General features: G+C 41.2%; 1 long non-coding RNA gene and 1 other non-coding gene across 2 annotated transcripts; one reads left to right on the plus strand and one right to left on the minus strand.

The window, feature by feature from the left end:
* Positions 1 to 1,703: 1,703 nt before the first annotated feature.
* Trnas-gga lies at positions 1,704 to 1,775 on the minus strand. The gene has a single exon. It is a non-coding gene; the product is annotated as a tRNA-Ser (tRNA).
* Positions 1,776 to 7,269: 5,494 nt separating this feature from the next.
* On the plus strand, positions 7,270 to 11,618 carry LOC115237121. Its single transcript, XR_003884310.1, has 5 exons — positions 7,270 to 8,248; positions 8,745 to 8,908; positions 9,042 to 9,191; positions 9,388 to 9,621; positions 10,193 to 11,618. It is a non-coding gene; the product is annotated as an uncharacterized LOC115237121 (long non-coding RNA).
* The last annotated feature ends 1,433 nt before the right edge of the window (positions 11,619 to 13,051 follow it).

Genomic DNA, 13,051 nt, shown 5'->3' on the forward strand with positions numbered 1-13,051 from the left:
TATTAAAAACTGGAATGTTTGGTCATATTGTTAGGACCGTGAACTCTTCTGATCGTGCCAATCATCTTCTTTTAAAGGAAACTGATTGTGGTTTTGAATGTAAAGAATATTTACAAGAACAAATAAATCAGAAAATTTTACCTAAAATAGACGTCGATTTTATTTGAGAAAATTGTTTGCAATTTTATATAAAAGCATGTGAACAAATTCGTGATGGTCTTCCAATCGACGATAACTTTTTACATTGTGTTGCAGTTTTCGATAACAAAACTGCATTGTTTGAGTGTGATCGAGAGTCAACGGTTTTTAGAGTACTGCAGGTTAATCGCAGATTAGGAAAATTAGTCGATGAAGATGAAGTGCGAAATGAATGGAAATCTTTATATCTTTATATTCTACCTACAAAAGTCGACTGGTCTAAATTATCCTTCGATGATATGTGGAGACAAATCGGTTTGTATTTTACGGACGAAGGGACGAAGAGTTTTCCAAATTTACGATCGCTTTTAAGCATTGTAAGAACTCTTCCTCACTCAAACGCTGAAGCTGAACGCGTATTTTCCATTATTCCAGATGCAAAAACAAGAAAAAGAAATAATATGTCCATTGAGACATTAAATTCAATTTGCGTTATAAAATACGCTTTAAGAGCTAATGATAAAACTGCTCGCACTATGGCAGTGACACATGAACATCTAACTCTCCACACGACAGAAAATTTATATTATATAAAAATACCTGAGCGAAAAAGCAACTTAACATTGCATTCACACGACGATGAAGAAGAGATGCAACAATAATATTAACATATAATATAATATTATAAAAGTAAGGCTCTTACACGATTAAAATCAAGTAAAATCCGAATAAAATGGCAAAAGAGCCACGCGCAGTTTTTAGGGCGCAAAGATATATAATTTAAACCAAAAAATAAATTAAAAAATTAGAGAATGCCTCTCGCCCACGCTTAAAAGTCGTAAACAGACTTTCGTTGTAAAAACAATGGATTAGTACAGCGTAAACTTACTATACGAGTGAAGCGAGGGGGGGATTTAAGGCGGGAGGAGGCACGAACCAAGCATCCATCTCTTCCGTGGCAGCGGCACTGTCGTGTCTGTGTAGGGCGTTTACACACTTCCTCAGCCCGACAAATAATTGTTAGAAAACAACATTTGCGGGTCTGAAAAAATATGCGAGGTACAAGTGGCTGAATCGGGAATCGAACCCGAGTCTTTCGCTTTCCGCTCAATGGATGCAGTGCCGATTGTCACGGAGAGACGAAATCCCCAGCACGTCTCCAGAGCGGTCCAAATCATAACGATTGAAAATTGGCGCCCGTAGCCGCTCAGCGATGAGTCTTGACTCACCACCAGTATGAATGGAAGCCTCCTTGAGTAGTCCATCCTAAACCACTACGCCTAAGCAGCCCCCTCTTCTGCTCCCAATTAATAATACGATCTTCCACCGTCACCACGTGGTGGATCTAGTGGACAGATTACCAGCACTTACGCTGGCACAGATGTACACCGCAGAGTGAAGCGAGGGGGGGATTTAAGGCGGGAGGAGGCACGAACCAAGCATCCATCTCTTCCGTGGCAGCGGCACTGTCGTGTCTGTGTAGGGCGTTTACACACTTCCTCAGCCCGACAAATAATTGTTAGAAAACAACATTTGCGGGTCTGAAAAAATATGCGAGGTACAAGTGGCTGAATCGGGAATCGAACCCGAGTCTTTCGCTTTCCGGGCAACTGCTCTTACCACTGAGCTATTCAGACCTCACACCTTACGCCACTTTAACACAGTATATACGACTCCAGAGCGATGTTGAAATCTCGCTCCATGAATGCAGTGCCGATTGCCACGGAGAGACGACGTCTCCAGAGCGGTCCAATCATATTAAACGATTGAAAATTGGCCCCCGTAGCCGCTCAGTGATGAGTCTTGACTTGTCACCGGTATGAATGGAAGCCTCCTCGAGTAGTCCATCCTAAACCACTACGCCTAAGCAGCCCCCTCTTCTGCTCCTAATTAATAATACGATCTTCCATCGTCACCACGTGGTGGATCTAGTGGACAGATTACCAGCACTTACGCTGGCACAGATGTACACCGCAGAGTGAAGCGAGGGGGGGGACTCTACTCTATCCACTACGGTTGTGTGTTGCTAGCGCAGATAATCTGGCTACACTGGTACCTGGGCCCGGCCACGCCAATCCCGCCACGCCAACGGCGGAATGTGGGTGAGAGGGGCGGTGGTCCCCCTCTCCCCAGTACGAGCGGGAGCCCTCACAACAACGGGGTCCCTGGGGGGGAAATTGACTCCCCCCAGCGAGCTAGGCTCGTGGGCGAAAGGCCTCTCCGAAGTAGTGCAAATGCCAGTTTCCGGAGAGGCCTTCAACAACGCCCAGGTGTAGGCCACCCGGAGGGGTTTTAGTGGGTGGTCCCTCGGCTGTTTGTTTAAGCCGGGGGTGAGTCCCACATAACCCCGCCTCGAACCCCATCGAGGCGGGGTATGCGTAAAGGCATTTCCCCTCCGTAACAAAAAAAATAGTTGTTCTTTCGATCCTTGTGTCCGTTGTATACCGGCTTCGGGAGTTCCTGCGCCTATCCCTTGCCCCTTTTCTTTGGCGCTGTTTGACGTCACATTTCCGTTACAACAATCAGTATCTGTGTTGCCAGAAACGGATCCCGGCTCACACGCACACAATTAGAGAACCCCGTACATGTACTGCGCAGAGCGCTCTGTACGAGGTTCTCTGATTGTGTGCGTGTGAGCGCTTTGCGCAGTATATGTACGAGGCTCTGATTGTGTGCGTGTGAGCCGGGACCCCTTTCTGGCAATACAGGTCAGTATACTTTCGAACTCTGAACGAACTAGACGTGTATTTTTGAAAAATGGATAAGAAAGGCAAACGAGGTGGTTACGCGCGTAAGTCAGTACCAAAAAAAAAGAAAATTTTGCGGAAATCGATATAGTTTCGAAGCTGATACTGAGTATGCCAGTACATCAGCAAAAAAATTGAAAGATAGTAGAGACGACAAGTTTCGTATAAGCAAAAAACACAGCTATAGCATTCTCAACTTTTTTCGGTATTCTCTGCTATCAGTGCACTTGTTATGTGTAAAAAATGTAAAAAAGACATAACTTTTACTGAAGCAAGTCCGCGTGGATTGGGTTTTAAAATAGCAGTAGAGTGCAGTTGTGGTATAATTTATATCAACTCATGTCCTTTGATTGATAATGCTTTTGAAATAAATCGAAGAATAGTTTTTGCCATGCGACTTTTAGGCATTGGTTTAAAGAGACTCGCCTTGTTCTGTGGAATTATGGATATTGGTCAAGGACTTGCTGCAAAAACATATTATGCATGTCTCGAAAAAATTCATTGTGCAAGCGAAGCAGTCTATGACATTGTGACAAGAAAAGCAGCCGAGGAAAAAAAGGAAGAGAACGCTAAATACGGTAATCCCCCATCGGAATTGACTTTGTCCGGAGACGGCACGTGGAAAAAAAGAGGTTTCACCTCGCTGTTTGGCGTCACCACCCTTATTGGAATATACTGTAATAAAGTCATCGATACAGTCGTGAAATCGAGTTTTTGCCAATCATGCAATTTATGGAAAAATAAGTATGGCACTGCGGAATACGAAACTTGGAAGAGCAGTCATGATGATGAATGCACAATCAATCATCAAGGTTCTACTGGCAAAATGGAAGTGGATGCGGTAAAGGAAATGTTCTCGCGATCGATGGACAAGTTCCAAGTAAAGTATAAAAAGTATGTAAGGGATGGAGACAGCAAAACCTATAAATCTCTTGTAGAGGCTATGGTATACGGTGAAGACTTTGTCATTGAAAAAAAAGAATGCGTTAGACACGTTGAAAAACGTATGGGTACGAGACTACGTAATGCCAAGAAAAAGAATAAAGGCATCGGTGGAAAAGGAGCAGGAAAATTAACAGACAAAGTCATCAATGAACTGACTACGTATTACGGCTTGGCAATACGAAAAAATGCAAATTCATTACCAGAGATGAAGAGAGCTATATGGGCCACATTTGACCATAAAAGATCGATCGACGATAATCCACATCACGAAGACTGCCCTGAAGGCCCTACGAGCTGGTGCGCGTGGCGTAGAGCGGAAGCTATAGGAACACTAGACACTTTCGCATATGGCAAACCACCGCTGAGCAATGCAGTTTTGGAATTCATCAGACCCATTTATGAGTCCTTGACGTCAGACGATTTATTGGAGCGATGTCTCGGAGCTTTTACCCAAAACAATAATGAAAGTTTAAATTTATTAATCTGGATGTTTGCTCCGAAACATTTGCACTGTGGCAAAAAGACCGTGGAAATTGCGAATTTTTTAGCCGTCGTCATTTTTAATGAAGGGTTTCAAAAAATCCTAAAAATCATGGAAGTTATGGAAATGAAAGTCGGCCAAAACGCCAAAATCTTCGCAGACGATAGAGACAAGCAGCGCGTACAACGGTCTAATAGACGGGCGTCTGCCGCATCTAAAGAGGCGAGGACTGCCAGCAGAGAAAAGAAAGCTACTTTACAAGACTTCTTCAAAACTGAGGAAGGTTTTCTGTACGGTCCTGGTATAGCTGATTAGGGGTAAGTTACTGAAATCAGTCGTTATCCACCGTAACATCAGTCGTACTAGTCGTAACAGCATGGAAAACTTTAAATGCGTTTTTCTCGAAACAACATTTTTCAGATCGGGCGCATATTTTTCTCAAAAACTACTGGGCCGATTGACTTGAAATTTTACACACATATAGAGTGAATGTGTACCTATGGCTGGAACTAGAATTATATGGATAGTTTGGATATTTCCCCTCCGCTCCCTTGTTTTAGTTGAAAATTTTTCAAAAAATCGAACCTTAAATTTTAAACAGTTGCGATTTCAGTGAAAATATTCAGACTTGGTTAGTTCTAGTTTGAGCAATAACTGCACTCATATAGATTTAAAAAACCTTTGGTTTTTTTGTTTCAGACGACTAGGATGACTGCAATTCGTACGCCCGGTTTGACCAGCATTTTACGACATGACCTGCACATCGGCGTATAACTCGTACATTTTCCAATAAAATACCTTATAAAGATTTGTGTTGTTAGTTTAAATATTACTAAATATGTGTGCGATACCTTTGCCCTGTAAGTTCAATAATTTTTCAAAATTAATTCCTAAAAAACACTTTAAAAACGGGTGACTAGAGTAGAATACTGCCTTAATATAAATAAAACTTCTTCACATTTCAGGTACTCGATGCGCGTCTCCACACTGTCGGAGATCGTATTGCGCGATATTAAAATAATCTAAACTTAAAACAGCAAAAATAACTGAGTGTCGGTTTTCGGGATTTATGTCGCTCGGAACTACCGAAAAAAGGCCTCGACTGACGCTCCGCGCCGCCTTATATACCCTTTTCTCACTCCCGGGCATTCCTACTCCCGGGCACTCCCACTACTCGCCGTTCCCATTCTGGTGCGCCACTGGGCGGTCCGACGCATGCTCACGCCGCTTTCCGCCGTACATAAAATGTTTAAGGCCGCTTCGTTACACTCCACGGTCATCGCAAAACCCGAAAATATTAATTATATTAATTAAATTAATGACTAAACAATTCCGCCGCAAATTTACAAATTCGGACTAAAGTGCCGAAGTGCTGCTCGCAAAGTGCAGCTATCTAAATATACAAAAATGCAAAAGTGCACAAAGGTGTAGTTGTCTGTACAAAAGGTGTAGCTTATATAACATAGCCTAAAAATGTGTTTTTTATACAATATGTGTACTTACAACTATCTTAACCTATTTCCAGCTTGTCCAGGGTCGTGCTCGGATATGTTTGAGCTGTCGCATGATCTAAAACACGAGTTTTAGATTTTTCGTCCTCATCGTCCTTGAAGACGTTTCGGAAGCTCGGGATCTTTTTCCCGGTGTCATCTCGGCGGATTTGCTGGCCTCGCTGGGTCTCGGGGCTGATGGGTTTCCTCCCCGGCTTCAAGGTTAGGTTGTGACCGGACTAATATCGGTCGAGGTGGAGAATATGCTAATTATGCAGGTTTTCCTACCTTTGTTTACGGTCGCCAGTTTGTTTGACCTTCAACGAACAAGGATGGTATCCGCCGAAGCCTCCTTTGGATGGTCGTCGGACTTGTTCGTGCACGTTCTGTATGACGCGGCTTCTTTGTCTGCGTTCGGATGACGCGACTTCCTTCTATTGCGCGTTCTGTTGACGCGACTTCCTTCAATTGCGCGTTCTGTTGACGCGACTTCCTTCTTTTACTGCCTGGTCCTGTTGTGTTTCAGGAGAGTGTCTAGAATCTTCCCTTTTTGTTTCAGGCCGCCGCTGGATTGGGTCGTCGGCCGCTGGTTTTTGGACTACCAAAAGGACACCGTTTTGTTGAAACAAGGAACTTGGACTTCACTGGCTCGAAGGTAAGTTAAATAACATTGCTCGTTATTTATTTAATATATGTAAAAATATATTTATTTAAACAATACTATGTTTAACAGACCTATTAGGTTTTACCTCGCGAATCTCCACCCCACGGAGATATTCCGCGGAATGATTTGGTTTAGCTATTAGAACAGCTTGACTAATTCGAAGTTAAACTATAATCACATCCTTATCGATCACGTACCTGTTATTACAGGCTTGTTTTACGTAATACACAAAGTAATCTCTACGCGATAACAGTTTGTCGTCGATTCTAAAAATNCGGAAGAGTACGAAAGAGCTTTTTACTACTAGATCGTCTCGATGCAAAAAAGCCTTGAATGACGCTCTGCACCGCCTCTTTTAGTGGCTCCCCACCAGAGGCTTCCCCACCATTAGGGCTTCCCACTCTTCGGTTTGCGCATGCGTCATTCGCTATGCCCCCTTTATAACATAAAATATATAAAAGTTTTACAAAAGTAGCTTATACGGTCTAAACGCGCGCTACAACATAAAATATAAATAATTAAATATATAAAAGACGCTCACCGTAATTAAAACATGCTTAAAACTAATTAAAATAAAATAACGCAAAAGTGCAGCGGGGTAGCTCTTAAAGTATAAATGTACAGTTTGTGTAGCTGTACATTATAGTGTGCGAGGTGTGTAAAAGTGTAGAAAGTATATGTTCCGGTTTTCCTGTGAAAAGTGTACAAAGTGTAACAAAGTGTAGAAAGGTGTAACTGCTTATTTTATGTGTTTTGAGTGTATCTGAAGTGTAGGATCTTGTGCAAGTGTAGCAGTGCATATGTTGCATGTGTTGTATCGAGTGTGTGGTTAAATAGCCAATATAATAGTTTTAACATATAAATCTTATAATTAATGTCCATGCTTTCACGTCGCATGGTTAACTATGTTAATTATGTTCGGACTCATCCAAACTTCCGATCTGCTCACACACTCGGTTGTATGTGTCTTGCCCTTTCGGTCCTTTAGCCTGCATCCGCACGCTCCTATACTTCGGTGTTTTCTGGCCACCTTGTACCTTTTTGTCCTCCTGGACGGTGTCTCCGGGTTCCTGGGGTCCCCGGCACTCATAGTTGGTCCCCGGCTTCAAGGTTAGGTTGGGAACTGAGTCTAAGTCCACTGACAGATAAGTGCTCCAAAGTGGAAGAAAACGGTTGGCAAATGTGTTTTGAAGGATTGCGCGTCGATTGGTGTAATAATAATTTTTGTTTCAATTTTTAATTTATAATTATAAGAATAAATATAAATCGAGCCACGAGGTGTGCGCGTCATAGAGAGCTTAATCACTCTATCAGCGATGTGATAAAGGCTGTGCATATTAAATTTCGGGCCCCAGCGCGACTCCCGAGTCCGTGATTTAGTGTAAATTCTAGGTGGTATAGTTTTGTATTGTTGTGTTGTATAATTAAAGCTAAATTATTAATATTCGTGTAACGTGTACAAATGCAAGATGTCGGAGAGCCGTTGAGCCACGTCATGCTGCGTGACGTCACGTTGACGTGGATTAACGATCGTCTCTTCGGACCGTCGTCGGATTATCTCTAGATGCAATTTCATGAATTGTGAATATCTATTATGATTTCTGGTCGTGCTATATGCTGAATTAAAGTGAGTAATACAAGAACCACGCCCTCTCATCACAATGCTGTGTCAACGTGAATGCAGTGTGTCTCCTGTCGAGAGGAAGTCCTGGTTCAGGGAAATGAAAGAAATAACTCTCTGATGACATTCTTAAGCAGTCTGAAACTGCCTCCTGATACTGAGGTAAGAAGGCAATAGCTGAATTTAGGACAGGCGGGCGGTGGAGTTTTGCCCTGCCTTCCTTGAGTTACGCATTGCCTGTAAGATTGACTTTTAACACAGACTAACTCTGAGTTCTGGAGAATGAGAAATACGTAATGATCATAAGATGTGAATAATTAACTGACTTATAGAGAAATTCATCTTATATTCTGTTTTATTTTACTGGCATTATTGGATATTATATTGAGTATAAACTATGATCATTATAATGTAATTGTTGACAGTATTAAGACGCGTTCTATTAGCTTGACCTGTTAGCAGGTCTATTTTGGTCACCTGTAAACTTAAATCGAAAATAATGCTAAATTGAAATAATTATTAGAATATCATTGTCTTATTGACCGTGAGGTTAAATTTTTTGATATAAAAGGTGTTAGTTACATTAAACTGCTCATACATTAATATATGGAAACTAATGAGCGCGTCGGATTGGTCATTACACGTCATGCACTTTTAGTTTGTGGGGCTGTTCTATTTACTTGACACCGCCATGTTGGATTTTCCCAACATGTGGCAAGTGCCGATTAATACTTCCGTCGAGCTTGGCGAGGCTTTGAGCCTCGTATTAATAAAAGAACAGCAACCTGGTGATCGCCTGACTACCTACAGCGTATACGGAAGGTACGCATAAAGATGCAACGTTTGATTGTTGTCTCCGATGTCTCGAATCTGCTGCACGAAGAGGATACATCGGATGCTATTTGGTGCTAAATGTTAGTAGTAATAAGGATATAATTGAGTATGTTTTTCCCAGGAACGGGCTGCGGGCTCCCGGTAATGTATGGAAACCTATGGAAATCTTTGGAAGCCTGTGGAAATCCTAACCTGCATGGGCAAAGTGTGATGATAACGTCTGATAGCTAAGGGATCATATGGTCTGCAATAAAGTGTACACGCAGGTGCTGTGAGTGATTTTATTAATTACTTTATTTTAAAGATCATGATAAATAAATATTGAGTTAAAGTTATATTGCTGAAAGGTAAAACGGATGCTAGGCACTCCGCTAACACTATCGAGTATCTTATGCGCTGTGTATCCCTGGGCTAATTGGAGTTATATTATGTGGGCTGTATATGCCATTAATCCGCTTGTGTTTTAGGCACCGTGTGGTATTTATAACGTGGTGGATATGAGGGATGGTGAATACACCCGAGATTCATCACCATAATAAAAAGAGGTGAAGGAAATCCCCATACTTGGTCTGCACATTCACCGAGTATTGCGGAGACGCATGTATGCAGTATATCTCCCTGAGGAAAGAATTGTAATTGTATTTGTGTCTGGGTTGGCTCGTGGATTGTGCATATTGGATGTCTGGGGAAGAAATTGACCGGTAAAGCAAACTAATTATAAATTAGAATGCAAATGGAGGATGCGTTAACTAAAGGAAGATTTATAAGACTCTTGAACGGAACCATATGTTCTCTCATTATATATTAATATATCATATAATGGAGATAAATGACTGATACCTATAGATATGCTAATATTACGGTTAATAGAGATTGAATCTTGTAGTGTTTGATGGAAATATTGACATAGTAATCATTAATTTTAAAATAAGATAGAACTGATATTAACTATTAAAGAATAATTGATATAATTATTATTGATTGCTGGTACTATCGCAAAAAGGATGATTAATTAAGCATTACTTGAATTCGCTCAAGTGTCTGGTTTGTAACGATCTCCATCGCTGAATTGATTATTATATGATCTATACATTTGGAAGTATAAGAATTCTTTAATAACTTTGTATTAAATGTTTAACTTGATACAAACTGCTGAAACAAAATTGGTGCTGACAGTCTAGCTGTCATTTTTGGATTTTGGCATGTCACGTGCTTTTGTATTATCCATATGTTGTGTGCTATATATATATTGATGTATAGGTGTGCTTCTAGGAAGAGCATTGTAGCCTGTGACGTGGTGGACATAAGAGAATACCCGAGAGTCATCACTCTAATATGGAGGTGGTGGAATCTCTTGTCTGGATCTGTGTAATCGTTGGATACCACGGAGTGACGGGTGTATGCGGTGTTTCTTCCAAAGAACTGCGATGATGTTTATGTGCATGTTGAAGTGGGAATAATAAAAGTAAACGCCTATGGATATGAATGGCAATTAAAGCGAATTAATTGGCTTGTATCTCGGGAGTGTTTTGACGCGCAAGTCTCTTGAGTGGAGTTATATATCTTTTCATTTATATAATAACAGCGGGATAAAAGTTGAGGCAGTTGGATTATAAATTAGTGATCCTAAGTACATTAAAGTGAATCGTGCTAGGTAAATCTGTCTGATGTATATTGTAATCACTGATTTTAAGTTTATAACGGAACTAATATCACGTATTAATGGATAAATCAATATTAATTGATAATTGTTGATCGACTGCTGCCATTAATGAAATTTAAAATTTAGTAGTAATACTCCTAAAAAGGGGGTCTAATTAAACACCATAAGAATTTATCCGCTCGAAAGATTGCGAAAGACTGTCGAAGCATAATATATGATAATTCAAAGATTGAGATTAAGATATACTGCTGAAATGCGGAGTGAACGTTTGGTAACCCGCTGATATTGCGGGATATTCTATGTATTAAGTATCATTAGAATAGGCGTGTACTGGATATGATATTTATGTATTATAATATGATACAATATGTGTGCAGATATAATGTTTGTGTTGTATAAATGTGTGAATATGCATATTAGATGCTCATAAATATGACTGATTGCTAAAGAGAAACTAAGCAACAGAATTGGCCTGTATTTGATGGATATGTACAAATCGTTTGAGTTATCTGTATTTTGTTATAACAGTGGAGATAATATTGTTGATATAGCTTATAAAGTAATGATTTAGAAGACGCGAATGTGATTTGCAGAATAGCATCCACTGAGATAAGAAATACTTTGTCATAGATCGTGGGTATAGATATAATATCCACTATAAGGACATATCCGCTATAAGGGCATATCCACTATAAGGGCATAAAATTTTAAGGCAAAAAGAGCATTAATAGCGACTTAATCGGAGTGCGAAAACTTAAAAAAAATTGATAGATAATTAAAATGATGAAATTGATTAATTGAGTAATTGAGTAACTAGATTAAAATTAAAATTGAGATTGGTTGATTGATTAATTAATCAAAGGAATTATTAAAATACAAGTAATTACGATCATATTAAACGAGGAGGTGGTGTGTAAGGGGGTTCCAGGGCTGCACGCGGGGTGTTGTACTCATGGAGTGTGACCGTGCCCTCGGGCGCACTACTCGTCGCGTGCAGATTTCGAATCAACCCTGAATTAATCGTTGCTACTAAGCTGAATAAAAAAAGAAAAACCCAATGAGAATAATTTTGCCGATATAATAGTCACACGGGTCATCTGACTGATGATAATCTGAGGGGAGTTTATTCTCCCTCAAAATATGGTTCATGGTGTTGGTATGTATTTATTTAAACTGTCGGATAGGATGGTGATGGGAGAATTACTAGTAAATCTCTGTGAAATCCCTGTGTCGTCAGCCTTATATACAGTTTATTCTGATATCATTCTTACTGATAGAAATTCTGTAAATAAAGAAAAATATATAACTGAGTGAAATTATTATTCCCCATAAAACTGATCTGATGGAAAGCCTTGGACGAGACCGATGAAGCCCGTTTGGTATGTACTGTAACCGTAATTTTTTTCTTTTGTATTATTTAAATAATAATTATTTATTCGGCGGGCGGTTCTTCGGTGCCCACGGCACACCTTCGGCGCGTACCTCGAATATCGATCCCGATATCCCTTTTAACTCGACTTTTCGGCCGCGAGGATTTCCGCCGTACGAGACTTAATTAGGCCGCGACAACTAAAGAAATCTCTCGAATGCGCCGGTATCTACTTTACGCACGCCCGTGAATCTGCTTCAATACAATATAATTTTCCGGACTCGAATCGGTTTTTTAACACAGCTCGTGGTGCTGGAAGGTGCCTCAATAATACTAGCGACGACCTTTGCTTGAAATACGCCACGTATATTATTCGGGTGACTCGCGAAAACTAACGACGGGATCACAAACACCCGATAGATACTCTGTTCGATACCGGAGAATTGCGCTTTCTCCTCACTCTAATTACGCGTAGCGGGTACAATGCAACAAAAAAATTGGTCGGCGACGCTCGTCCCACCGGCAGGAAGTTCTCGGTGCTTCCTCGATCTAATATTCCGCTCGCTCCTTGGAAAACCTGCGTCCTTTCGGATAGCTTGCCGAACAATGCCGAGCGAGAGTCTTGCAGGAGACACGCCGGCGCGATAAATCGCTATCGCGCCACTTGTGGCGCTTTCGCATTACGCAGGGCCGTCCTGCGATCCTTGTTGTCATCACGGCCGTGTTGGTGGGTTCATCGCCCCGGAGTTCCTAAGATTTTCTGCTTTTTGGCTTCAAGGTGCGGGCTTACGGCTGCGCCCGATCGGCTCTCTTTCCTATCTGGTTGGATAGGTTCCGGATTGAGAGTCCGCTCGCCGCTCCGTCCTTGGGACTCCCTCGCTTCGTGCGGGTGGAGTTGCCGCCCCTTTGGCCGGATTATTTCGGCCCTCCGCGTTCCTTTCCTGCCATAAGAAATATAAATTTACCGGCAGCGATGTTTGTCAGCCATATAAAATGTTTTTAATATTAGACAACTACGATCCCCGAAAAACCGCCCCCGATAGGGTCATTCGACCCTTGTAACGAACGTCCCAAAAACGTCACGTCACAGTACATAGCT

The sequence above is a fragment of the Formica exsecta genome, unplaced genomic scaffold, assembly GCF_003651465.1.
Source record: "Formica exsecta isolate Colony F162 unplaced genomic scaffold, ASM365146v1 scaffold2749, whole genome shotgun sequence".
Classification (NCBI taxonomy): Eukaryota; Metazoa; Arthropoda; class Insecta; order Hymenoptera; family Formicidae; genus Formica; species Formica exsecta.